The 13,661-nt window shown below is 31.7% G+C and overlaps 1 protein-coding gene and 1 pseudogene across 2 annotated transcripts in view; both read left to right on the top strand.

Annotated features, from left to right (window-relative positions):
• PCDH15 (protocadherin related 15) overlaps positions 1-13,661 on the top strand; it is a 730,119-nt gene that overhangs the window by 205,433 nt on the left and 511,025 nt on the right. The gene's annotated exons all lie outside the window — the stretch shown is intronic.
• Positions 1,101-1,219, top strand: LOC120609954 (uncharacterized; annotated as a pseudogene).

The raw sequence follows: 13,661 nt of genomic DNA, 5'->3' as shown, positions 1-13,661 counted from the left end.
AGTTGAACTTACATGCTTTCAGGGTGGAAGAGGAAGTCATAAAAAGGAACGATGACTTCATTTATTCACTCTTTTCCTGGCATTTCTCTGGTCTAAGCATGCAGCTAGGGGAAGGGGGGAAGGTATAACTATTTCAAATAGTTATTTGAAGGTATGACTATTTCAAATACCTATATAGTTATTGAGGGGCAGAGTAGAAGACTAAATCTTTATGTTGATGTTTTTCATTCTTTATAGTTGCCAATTACATGTCTCTCAGAGTTATAGTAAGGAATTAGTCAATCTTTGCCTGGCAGACCTCCAAAGAATTCCAAGTAGAGTGGCAAACACTCCTAGTAACAGAGGCCTTGCATTCATGGAAAGACAAACCATAAATAACCAACATGTCTTTATGAATATTCCAAGGTTCAAACAAACTATTCTGTGATAAAATGCTTCGAAATGTCAGTGTTCAGGCCCCTCTCCTTTTTGCCTATTTATTTTCATTCTTCTCCTTCATTCTCTACAGAGAGCAAGGTCTAAACTAGTAGAAATTTTTTGCCAGATGCACAGAGTAGAAGTACAGTAGACTGTAGAATAACTCAGAGTTGAAGATGAGTGGAATTGTGTATGTGAGACAGCGCCAAATGGTGAGAACAGAGGGAACTGAGGAAACCAGATGGAAATTATCAGGCAGCCTGGATGATGGTGTTCCTCCGGGCTAAAGTGAAAGGGGCTAAGGGTTTGATCAAGAGGCAGGAGGTGCTAGGAAAAAAAAAAATATATATATATATATAGTAGATGGGAAAGTGTTTCAATAACAGTTGCCATAGACAGAGTCCTTTGAGAGAAATGTTATTAAAGATTAAAATTCTTATCTGGGTCTGTCATTTGGGCATGTTTCTTTCAATGTGTCTATAACTAGAACACTGGTTTAAGATGTTCCTAGATTTAATTAATTAATTTATTAATTCTCTCTCAGTTCTGTGATAAGTAAATCTTTTAATTATTTCAAATAAAGCACATAACAAAGTATGGCCTACATATTTGCATATTGAATAAAATATGAAATGCAGGATATACTCTTAGATATTAAGCTTTTGAAAAATATGTAGAACTTTGTCTATGGTCATGCTACCCTGAACAAGCCTGATCCCGTCTGATCTCGGAAGTGAAGCAGGCTCGGGCCTGGTTAGTACTTGGATGGGAGACCACCTAGGAAGACCAGATGCTGTAGGTGTAAAAAATAAAAAAATAAGAGATTGTAAACTGACAGGATCCTCGCAGTGAGGCCAACCAAGCATTGCCTCACCTGAAACAAACAAACAAAAAATACGTAGAACTTTATTTAAAAATAAAAGGGCGAGGGAGATCTATTATATTTATCTAATGGAAAGGGTCTTTCTAAGTGGTTGGTTTTAAACAATTACTTTCTGTAGGCACTTTTGTCTCACCTCTATTCTGTATTATTGTCTTATTCCTACTGTAAATAGTATTTGTCTCTTTTTAATTTTTGTCAACGAATTCCAGAATAATTCCATATCTAAAATAAGAGAAAAATTAAAAGACAAAATTAAAACAAATAAAATGAAATATGGTTATATGCAATAGAATACATACTTATAGAATATAGCAACTATAATAATAACAGAAATTCTATGAAGATTAAGGTAAATTAATAGATGACTATGCAAGCTTATAAAATATTAAAATAAGACTAAGACCTCATGTGGGGTTATATAAGATCATTATTGTTGGCATCAAGCAAATGACATTTGGCTCAATATGGCAGTTTTGTTTTTCTGAATAAATAAGAAAAAAATTTTTTTTTGTTCTATAATTTTATCACATCCTAACGTGACTCTTAACTGCTAAAATACTAAATCTTTTTATAAGACATTAGTAGCTTTATGATTAGGTTGCTTATGGATGCTGCATAGTACTAAAATCATGATTCAAAATTTTTCTGTTATTCTACTTTTCCCAGTTATTGTCAAGTCATTCTGAGTTATTTTCAATGAAAGGTGTACACGTTGATAAAGAAATAGAATTTTTCCATAAATTATGGAGGAGTTAAATGAAACTATCTGAAATGCATTTGCCAATATTAGACCTAAGTTGATGTAACAAAAGTCATGTCTATTTCTCATATATTTTAGTCCTCTTATTATTATGACTGTACGACAACTGTCATAGTAGAAAACAATTTGGTTCTGCTCATTACTGCTGAAGCTATATATGCAATGATGCATTCTGCTTCTTTTCATTTGTGCCAAACAATCATTTTCAAAAAGGTCAGCAGCTGCAAACCTCCTGAATATATAACGCTGAAATGATAAGTAAATGGAAAAAAATTCTAAGCATTAATGAAATAGGTTGTTACTTACCTACTCAAGTTATCTAGAATTTTATTGACATTTAATCATATATTTCATTTATGATCTTCCTTTTCTCATGTGTTTATTAAGTAGCATCCAATATGCAATAGGATTGCTGGAGCAAATGTAATGATCATAAAACAAGGGACAGGAGAAATTCACAAAGCAGAGAGAATATAAAAAAAACTCCCAGCAAACTAGGGTATTTCATACAGGGAAAACAGCTCTGTAAAAGTTAGTGACCTCTATTTACTGTTTAAATTTTAGAATGCCGATGTTATTAATGATAATTTAAAGATTCAATCGTGCAAAATAACCTCTGGTTTCTAAGGAAATAAAAAAACACATTTAAGAAAAGAATGTTCTATTTGAATTGTACGTTTCCTTTTTGTTTAAATCCTTTATTTTAATCTCATGTTTAATAGGAATAAATCTGAATTATACAGAATTAAATTATGTCACACACACACACATACACATACATACACAAACTTAATCCCAGATGATGAACCATTTTTCTATAGAGTATCTAAATCATAAGTTATTAAGGCAAACAAGTGAAGCTAGTATTGATTTCATTTGCATAGACTGTTGAAACATGGGCCATGGGCTGTGGTGGGCAGTAAGAATATTCTTGTATAGTAGCAGAAGGGAATGTTTATTAGGTTCTATCCACTTGTAACCATGTAGAACAAAATAGGGAAGTGTATATTAAAGAAAAGGCGTTCTAATTTAAGTTTTTATTACCTTTATGAGCCAACAAGACACATCTGTGTGCCTCATATGTCCCATAGGCTACCAGTATTTGGACTTCTAAGTTAGGCAACAAGGATGATAGAAGTAAATTAGAATAACATAAGAAACAAAGATTCTTCTACATGGAGGAAAGAACATCCATAGAGAGACACATTTTTTGGAAAGGAGTTAGGGATCTTGGCTTCGAGCTGTTTTTTTTTTTTTTTTAATATCCAACACGCTTTTTATACTTAAGTTATATAATTTTTTAGTTTAACTGGGGAAGGAATCCCTGGTGGAAGTTATTAGGAATTTATGGATGTAAGAAGCTCTAAAGTTTAATTAGTGGTTTTAGAATAAAGCTCCCAGGGTTGTTCTCTGTCTAAGACCTTCCTAAGCAATGTCTGTATCTGTTCTTTCTCATGCATGCTCTCTTGAGGCTTTAGATTCCACCATAATCTTATTTCCCCACAAAAAGATTTTCTTTCTCAGATCCCCTCTTAGCATGAATTGTTTTATCACTTCTTCTGTTTCTCATGATCAAATATTGGCTGCTAGATTGTTGATCTTTCTTGCTGAGGCAATAGGGCTAACAGTTTCTTCTGTTAGGACACTGAAAATCTGAAATGAGTCACTACTCTTTTGAATAGAATAATCAACAGTATAAGGGTACTTAGCAATCACTGGACGAAAACAGTTATCCCTAGATGATTTCAAACTTTCTTGAACTTAAAATACCTCCTATAGCAGGTTTCAAAACAAATGTTCAAGTGCCACAAATTTCTAATTTGGAATTGCTAATGTAATTCAATTAAATATGTTTATAAGTGTGCTAAGTAGATTAATGAATATGAAAGTACTTGATATCCCTTCATCTATAGCTACTTCCTAAAAGTATACTCTAAGGCTAGTATTTATTTATATTCATATCAGGTGGTACAGTTTAAGCAAATAATACATGCTTATTCCTTAGAACAATTGTGCTTAATAATTAAAAGGTTTGGGGAATTGTCATAGCTATGCTTTATTAAAGTACTCTCAGCTTGGTTAAAATACAAATGGGTTTACTAAACAGAATGTAGGGATATAATATGCCAAAAGTACTTTCTTGTTAATCTACCTCAACTACTTGCCACTAGTGACCAGAGGCAAGGTGGTGTTTTGTATTTTTTGTTCTTGTTGTTTATTTGTTTTAATGTTGGTTCTCATTTTTTATTTTCTGAAATCTGCATTTTGCCAAACAATAATTTTTGATTCTCAAGTGAACTCTCCTTAACTCAGGACACCTGGGAAACAAGGCTCTTTCCATTTTAATGGCATTAAACAATCTTCTTTTACCTGTTCTTGCTTTTGCTGGTAGTTTTCTCCTTGCTTGTTAGCTTTTGAAAACTTATAAATCTACAAAACAGTGATTTGAGTAGTCAGACCTGTGTATTGAGAGGGTAGCATTTTAAAATGGTTTTGAGTAGGAAAGGAATGGCTACTAAGAAAGGCTCACAAGGAAAATTATTCTCCTCTTTGTTTTCTACTTTACAACAAAATGGCTGTAATAGAAGGTAAATGAAGGAGGCCACCTGCTTACAATTCTCTCTTCCCCTATTACAAACCACCTCTAACACATGCCCACATAATTATTATCTTGTTGCTGTTATTTCAATCAATCATTCAATTATGTAATCATTATTTATTTAGTTAGTCATTTCTTAAAGATATACTCACTGGCACTTTACACTGTGGAGGCCCTATTCTAAGCACTGAGAATGCATCAGAAAAGAGAACAGGCAAAACCACTCTGCACCTCGAGGCAGAGGCAGGGCCTCTAGGGAGAATAAGTAGAGGATGATGGGCAAGTGTGGAGGCAGTGGTGCTATTTCAGGTAGAGAAGTGTTTCTCTGAGATTACATTTGAGCAGAACCACGTACAGAATTAAGACTGAAAATATGGGCCATGCCATTAGCCAGAAAATGTATATTACAGATAGAATGAAAAAGAAATTCAAAGTCTCCAAGGATGAATATTACCGGTAAGTTTAACATATGGCAAAAAGTTGGCTGGAGAAAATGAGTGATGACAAATGTGGTTGAAAAAGTAAAGATAGATATAGATTGACTATATGTAGATTAGTCAGAATTTTTTTTATTGATTTGCTAACGAATCAGTTGATAGTATTTCATCTGGCAACTATAATTTACTAAGGATAATTCACCTTCCCATTCTTTACTCAGTGTCCTAGTTTGCATAATCCAGCACTTAAATAGATAACTATGTGTGTATGTATGTTTGTTTATAATCTCAGATAATTTTATCATCTGAAAAAAATAAGTTCCACTAAGAAAAGAAAATCAGAAAATACATTAACTCATGCAGTTTGGCTTGATGGTATTGCTGCCTCATTTAATGTGTACTAGAGGATTACTGCTATCATTCCAAAGGTCAGTGTGAACATGATCGTTTCCAATCGTAAATTAATACTCAGTGTCTGAAAATTTGATGGTGTGGTGCCATCGAAATTATAATTAGTGATCTTTTTGTTATATTACAATGTCTTTAAAATATCATTAATAAAAAAGAGATTCAATACTAGTGTATTCACATTTCAGAGAAATCCTTGCAAACATACTCACTTTGCTTGATAACATGCTTATCTTTATAGAAGCCTGTTTTGGTGAATGTGTTGATTCATATGATTGGTTTTATCTTAAGACTCTAGGACAGGCAGGGTGCGGGCTTTATTAGTGTGGAAGTAACACCTTTTCAGTAAGCTATAGGTTCATTTTCTGTCCTTAAAAGTTTGTTTGAGTATGTGAGGACTCTTACAACAGTAAGACTAAAGGTTATAAATGAATTAAAAAGTAGATGAATAATTTAAATGCTACTCTTGAGACTGCCCCAATTCTTAGAAACAGTTTAAGATTTCTGTTATATGTACTGTTATGTACAAAGTTTTTCTTTCTATGTTGGTGTTACTAATGACAAATTAAAACCTCTGTTTAGATTTCCATCCTATGATGAGTAGCAACTGTGAAAGTAAATGTTTCATTTGCATTATTTGGACATTCTTTTGGCACCTTGAATCTTGATGTCTGTTAGATGATGTTCCGCAATGAAGAGGTTCTTGTCAGTTAATACCATTTGTTTTTTGAAATCTGTTGAGTCCCAGAAAAGTAATTATTTCAATATCATTTCAGTCCGTTTTAAAGTGCCAGCTAAGTCTCACAAAATATCATTTTCTCCATACCTTTTTATACTTTACCATATTCCACTCATTTCTGTTGTTGTTGTTGTTCAGTTGAGGCAAAACAATTAAAATTACATCTGACTCTGAGGAGACTAAATACCAGCAATTTGAAATTGAGTAAGAGATAATTATTGTCTTTCCACATAATCCTAATTAAGCTGCTAACCTTATGTATTTGTCTGATTGGAAATCTCTATTTTGCATATTTATTATTTTTATCATTATAGGCAAATGAAACAATGATGGGAAATTTTACAAACATTTTTATGAGTACATATCTGCTTTTTTAGACTTCAAAGGTCATCTTTTAACTTTCAGTTTTATAAAAGCATGCTGCTTCAATTAATATATTTGAGGTGGTGTGTTTGAAGTGGTGTATTTTAAGTATTAATGTGAATTTAGCATTGTCTTCCATGGTATGTCTATCTTTAATTTAACATATTTTTAATTTTTAAATAATTGACTATTAGTTACAATTAAGGCTCTAGGAAGATGTACCTTTCATATTCGGTGACCTAGTCATTCATGGATAGCATGACTACTCTTGGTATATGTGAGAGAAACATCTTCTGTGAGTCTTAGTACATGAGCAAGGCATAAATTGTATTTATATTAACAGTGATTGAGAAACAAGAGAATCCTCTGTAAACATACAGAATTCAGTTTTCCTGTAAATATAAAACTGTGCTCTAGGGAAATGACAGAATGGAAGGAAAAAAAAAAATATATATATATATATTAGTCTATAAAGGCTGGAAGGCAAATATATATATAAAATCTATGCAGAAATAATAGTATTTTATTATTCTTATGTGTAAAATGTAAAAGCAAGAGATTCTCAAACAATGTGAGATAATTAAAGAACTTTGCAAGTGTAAAGTATAAAAATGCTTCCAATAGTAACTGAGATGTTCTCATAAGGAATAACTTGATATTTTCTTATATGTGCATGAGGAAAAGCAATATTTTATTATCCATGTAACTATCAAAGGTATCCAAAGGCATACATTAGAATTATGTCCTTGTTAAGTAAAAGCCTATGAGTGTTCAGAAAGAACTATTGTTTGTTTGTTTGTTTTGAATGTCAGTTAATAAAAACCATGTTTTGAACTACTGAATTTATATTTACATATTTATTTGTTTCCAAATGTTGTGATGTCCTGGCATCTGGGCACAATCATTAGAATAAAAACGAGAATTTCTATGTACTTTCTTAATTTTCTCCTACCCTTAGAAAGTGTTACTACAGAATACTGATGAATTCATAATTGGATTTATTTTTATATTCACTTTACTCACATGCAAAAATTGTTTTTCTAGTCTACCTTTCACAGGCCATTCAGTATCAATTCACAGTTTAGTCGATTGAAAAATATCTTGAGTGTTTCTAGTTTGTTCTTCAACTAAGTTCAAAGATATTAACCTTCGAACTTGAAATTTTAGGGCAGAGCAATGACCATTTATTTCGGATTCTAGCTCTATTTTAGAAATTACTTACTAAGAATGAGGTCAAGCATTCTTTACATTTTGGTATATATTGCTCCAATTAACAAAAAATTAATACTTTCTCACATAAATCTTTTTATAACATAGAAATGATTTAATTTCCATTTAATATCTCAAAGAACAGCTTGTCTAAAAATTTTGAACATGAGATACCCAATGTAATTATATTTTCTTCCTAATTTAGTCTTTAATATTCATATTGTATAAGGTGCAGTCCCTTTAATTACCCACCGACACACTAAATTATCTTTAAGCCAGTCTGTGTATTTCCAATATGTTTTATTTGAATTGAAGGAAAAAAAAGTCAGTGTGTTATATTCTCACTATTCTCTCAAATTTCTAGTAGCTCAAATGTGATTTTTCTCATGCTAGATCTTAGGTTTAATAAATACTGATTTTTTCGAATATTTAAAAGAGCTAATTTGAGTCATGAGCTATGCATTTGACACAGAAAATAGTGTGACGGACAACGTAAAATGGAAAACCTTCCACAAGATAAGCTACACATTGTTACTTAGTGTCAGTAAAATTCTTCCAAATGGTAGTCCAAATATACTTTTTAACTAATTGTTATTATCATTAAACAATGATCATGTTAAACAATGTCACTACTATAGGAGAATTTTATTTTCATTACAGTTTAAGTCAACTTTCCAAATTTAATTTTGTACCTCCTTAAAGAAAGATTGAAATTCACAAAATGTTATTCCTTTTTAGTATGCATAAAAACTGTTATAAATTATTTGAATTATATTTCTATGACCAAACTAGACAGAACTTGGAGGGGATAATGTATTGGCATATTATGGAACTCTGTCTGGGTAGTATGTAAAGATTTGCATGGGCAAATAGGTTTTATATTTAGAACTAAGGGAAATATTTCCTTCCTTCTTTTCAAGTTTTTCTAAATATGCATATAGATAGAGATAGATATAGAGATATAAAGATAGAGATAGAGATATATGAAGAACTAAAGGGAACTTTAAAATACTTTATATGTATATTTTCCTGATAAAGGGCATTTGAACTTGTATAGGGGAGAGGGATAAGAAGGATTTTTTTAAAGCAACCCATTTTAGAATGTAGCTACAACTTCTCAATTTGAACAGTACTGTATTATCATTTATAACTCTATGGTTTAAGAACAATGGCTTAAGGAGTGGTAGAGATTTAGGAAACAAGATTTAGGAAATAAAAAGGGGTAAGAGTAGCTTTTTTAATTTTAAAGGCATAACATTTCTGAGATCTCACAACTCACCAAACAGCCTCTTTTCTCCCTTTCTCTCTCTTTCTCTTCTTCAAGTCCCAAGTTAACTTCCTTATTTGAAATGAAATGTCCACAGTATAATTTAATAATTTATTTTACATTGTAAATCAGTTTATCATAAGGGATTTTCTCCAGCTTGATTTATTTATTGATGATGAGATTCTAGACATGTTTTCTTGATCCAAAAATCATGGTGTATAGAGAGATAATGGCTACTCCAACTTTCCTGCCTCTGAGCCCACTCTTCTCTCTACAAATTAAGACTTAGATTAGGACAACACTATGTAGAAATTGATATGTGTAATGGGGATGAAAAAAAATAATTATAGACCCAAGACTTGCACTGAACTCTTAGGGTCAGTATAAGAAATGCCAAGGTTAAACAGTCATTAATTATTCATTTAACATGTGCCAAGTACTGTAAATACAAAAGGTGATTAAGACATTATGTCAGTGCTTCAAAAGCTTACAATTTGGTTGGGAAGATAACAATGAAGAGACAATATGAAGATATTAAGATAATTATCTGCAAGTCATAGATTTAATACAGAGGAGAAACAGATTAACCATCTGGTAGATAGAGAGGGAGGAATAAAGGAAAACTTGTTGAAGAAAGTAATACCTTAACAATACCTGAGCAGGATTGTGAAGAATTTATAACATTTTCCCAAGATGAAAAGATTGAGGGGGGAGAGAGGAGGTTTTAAGTGAATAGTTGTGAAATAGTGTGGTGTTTAAACCTGTTAGATTTACATGGCTTTATGATATTTTTATCTCACATCCTGGGGCATGTGCTAAAACTTAAATTGTTTAGTCCCATTCCAGAACTAAGAAATTCAAATCTTTGAATATGAGACGCAAAGGTGTGCATTTTTACGAACTTCCTGAGAAATACTATGTATTTTAAAGTTACTGCACAACCATGAATATGTGAGTGGCTCAAGATAAATGTGATGAGAGCTAAGAACTGACTTTTCATTACCAGGAGCCTGATGGCGGGATTTTAGCAGTAGAATGCCATGGGCAGCTTGCACTTAAGAGTATAATTCCAGAGACTGGGGATTGGGCCCCAGCATCGAGTCAGGGGAACAAGTTAGTGGGATGCTGTTTTGATCCAAGGGGTAAATATTGAGAAGTTGGACTACATTTACTGCAGTAAGAATGGAGAGAGAAAAACAGGCATGCCAGATCTTTAAGTTTTAAAATATATGATCAAAGAATGTTTTACCTCTTGTTACCTCACATTCTACATAGTTCCTCTTCATTTCTCTCTAGCCATAAGTATAAAAAGGTGTTAACTTTCAATGTCAAATATTACACAAATCATAGTTTGCCAGCCTGATGATTTGAAAGAGTGCATGTTATATACAGGTAGGAGGAACATTCTTGTTTGTCTTTGGAAAAAAGTTTCAGAGATCTCTTGGTTTACTTTCACCTCAGTACAGCTCTCTGAGTCAAGCTTATTCTAAGTACTAGCTTTATATAAAATTTAATTCTCTCTACTTTGTTTCTATCTTTGTCTCTTTCTGGCTGAAGTAGCCCATTTAAATTCCCTTGGCCATCATAGGCCCAGCACAACCCCACCCTAGTTTCCCTTTCATCACAAGCAGCAACTGTCTTCTGCTCCTGAAGTACTATAGCATTAACCATAGTTTCTTCCCATTGTCTTCTGCCTCTCATTTCCTTGCCTGAGATTTACTTCAACAGCTTACTATAACTTTCAAGATAGCATTTAGCCTCAATTTCATTATTTATAAAACTGAGGAAATGATATCTATTTTTATGAGTTACTTCGAGGCTAAGTATAAAATGATAAAAGCATTTATTCAACAAATACATGTTAAGTGAGAGCCTATGTCTCATACATGATATTAAGGAGTAGAGACACTGTATAGAATAAGAAAAGCCAGCTTCCCACTTGTTCAGAGCTTATATGCAACTGGACAAGTTAAGAAAAAAGACACACAAATAAATATAAAGTGAAAAATGAAAGAGTGAGGCAATCAGTGCTAAGGCCTGAAGAAAACAACTTGTGGCCTATTTAAGGAACAGAAAAGGCCAGTGTGGCTGGAATACTGTGACATTGGTGAAAAGCTGTAAAGATAAGCAGGGAACAGTTAATAACAGCTCATGGTGCTTATTTATTTATTTTTTTACCAGTGTATTAAGCATCTATTATATATATGAATACTCTTATTACAATAACCCTACAATGTAGGGATTACTATTATCCTCATTTTATAAATTAGGAAATGGCATCTTGCTCTAGGTTACATATCTAGTGGACCCAAGATTTGAATTTAAGCATTCTGATGCCAAACTTAATGTTGTTTACTAGAGGGAGGAGTAGTTCAGTTAAAGACGAAAGCGAAGAAGACAGAGGAGGAGGAGGCAGAGAAGAAATGGGAGAAGGTGAAGAAAATAGCTGAAAGATTACATTAAGAAAATGAATCTACTGTGTATTATATATACCCTAATTACCTGTTCCATACGTATTTTTTTCATGCTGAAGAAAACCACATAAAAAGACAACACCAGTACAAAAAATAGTACTAAAGAAATAGGCCATTAAATAAGTCATAAAAATATTTATTTCTTAATATAAATATTTGTTAAAATATGACTTAATAAGTCATAAAAATATTTATTTCACATATTGTCACCAAAAAATGCTAATGAAAATTTAAAAAAATAAATAAATAAATTTTATTCACTCTTGGTTTCTGTACTGTAATCTAAAGCAGTCAACCTTCTCTTTTGAAATGGCACAAATTTACTATCTTCTTCAGTCAAAATATTTGGAAGTACTACTTCGGTTTCATTATTTACATTTATGTTTTTGAATGATCTTTTGCCAACCCCATCTTTTGCTAAAATTTCATAAATTTTTCTATATTCACTGCAACATTTTATAAAATATTTTCAAAATTTTAAGGCTTGTTGAATGTTTGGATCAATATGTAGAATTGCAGTTTCCAGTTTTGTGGCCAATTGAAGAGCTTTGTAAATATTTTTTTGTAGTGAATGAAACTAGTTCAAGGTGTCTGCCATATTCATAGTAGGGTGGGCTTCAGATATTAAACAAATTAATTTATTATCAGTTAATTTGTGATTAACCAGTTATTTGTTTATATCATCTACATTCAAATTGTAAGAGCCCTCTTCTTGAAATTTACTTAATAAGTTTATGATGCCAGTTAATCTCTCTTTAGCTGTTGGAACCATATTCCCTGGTACAACCACTTCTGGCCATATTGCTTTCCAGCAAGCACTTAAAAGAGATGACTCTATATCACTCAAAGCTAAAGCAATATTCTTGATATAAGTTAAAATAAGTTAAAATTCCTGATATAAGTTAAAATTGTGTATTTATGCCAAGCTTCTGTTACTCTAAGTGATTTATTATCTTCAAGTTTATTAAAAATATCAAACTCTGTTTAATATAATTAATCTTAAAGGTGGAAGTAACGCCTTGATCTAAAGGTTGGATCAAGGAAGTTGTATTTGATGGCAAATATACAACTTTTATATTACGATGTTCTAAACTATGTGGTTGACCAGGTACATTATCTAAAAGTAAAAGTATTTTAAAAGGAAGACATTTTCCCTTCATATAATTCAAAGTTTCTATGACAAAACATTTGTAAAATCAATCTCAAAAACTTCAATAGTCATCCATGCTTTTTTATTTTCCATCCAATGAATGAGATCATTAATATGTATTAGTAAGTATTGGTTCTTCATATGTTGCTAAATGAAGCTATTGTTTTTTAGAAAGAGTAATCACCAGTAATGGAAATGAAAAAGAAAAAAACTGTGTAAAATGAGACTTGCATAAATAGAAACCGCGTATAAACATTCCGTGTAAACGGTGGGGGGAGGAGGGAGGTGGATATTTACCGCATATTAAAAAAAACTTGTGTAAAAAAAAACATGTAAATCGAGGGATAGGTGTATTCTAATTTGAGCAAAATTATATATAGACATATATGCATTTGTTTACCTTGAGATGACCATAACATTTTTAAAAAGCAGTTCATTCTATATATATATATATATATATGTTTCTTGCTTTCTCTCTTTTTTTAAATTTCAAACATATATACACATACAAATATATATATACAAATATATATATACAAATATATATACACATACATATATATATAGAATGATTTTGTTTTAGTTAAAAAATAAAAACTAATTATATATGTAGATTAGTGCTTAAATGTATATATATACATACACATATATATATACACACATGATCATAGAGAAATATACACATCAAATTTAATAACGTGGGTATCTCTATGGAAGGAGTTGAAAAACACCGTATTAAGAAAGAAATTAAAAACAGAAAAATAAAAGAGTAGAAGGGAAATTGTAAACCAATTTCCCTTCTACTCTTTTATTGACCTTTCTTTTCATCTGTCATTGAGTACGTTTGCAAAATACATGGTGCATCAAAAAATAGAAAGAAGCACAAGGATTTTGGCATTAGACTAGACTATGAGACTCTTCGAAGTTGTGGAATAAATGATGTGAAAGTAATTAT

This window comes from Pteropus medius, unplaced genomic scaffold (assembly GCF_902729225.1).
Source record: "Pteropus medius unplaced genomic scaffold, Ma_sr-lr_union100, whole genome shotgun sequence".
NCBI classification, from domain to species: Eukaryota; Metazoa; Chordata; class Mammalia; order Chiroptera; family Pteropodidae; genus Pteropus; species Pteropus medius.
Note: the sequence above shows the minus strand (reverse complement) of the source record. Positions and strands in the feature narration are given on the sequence as shown.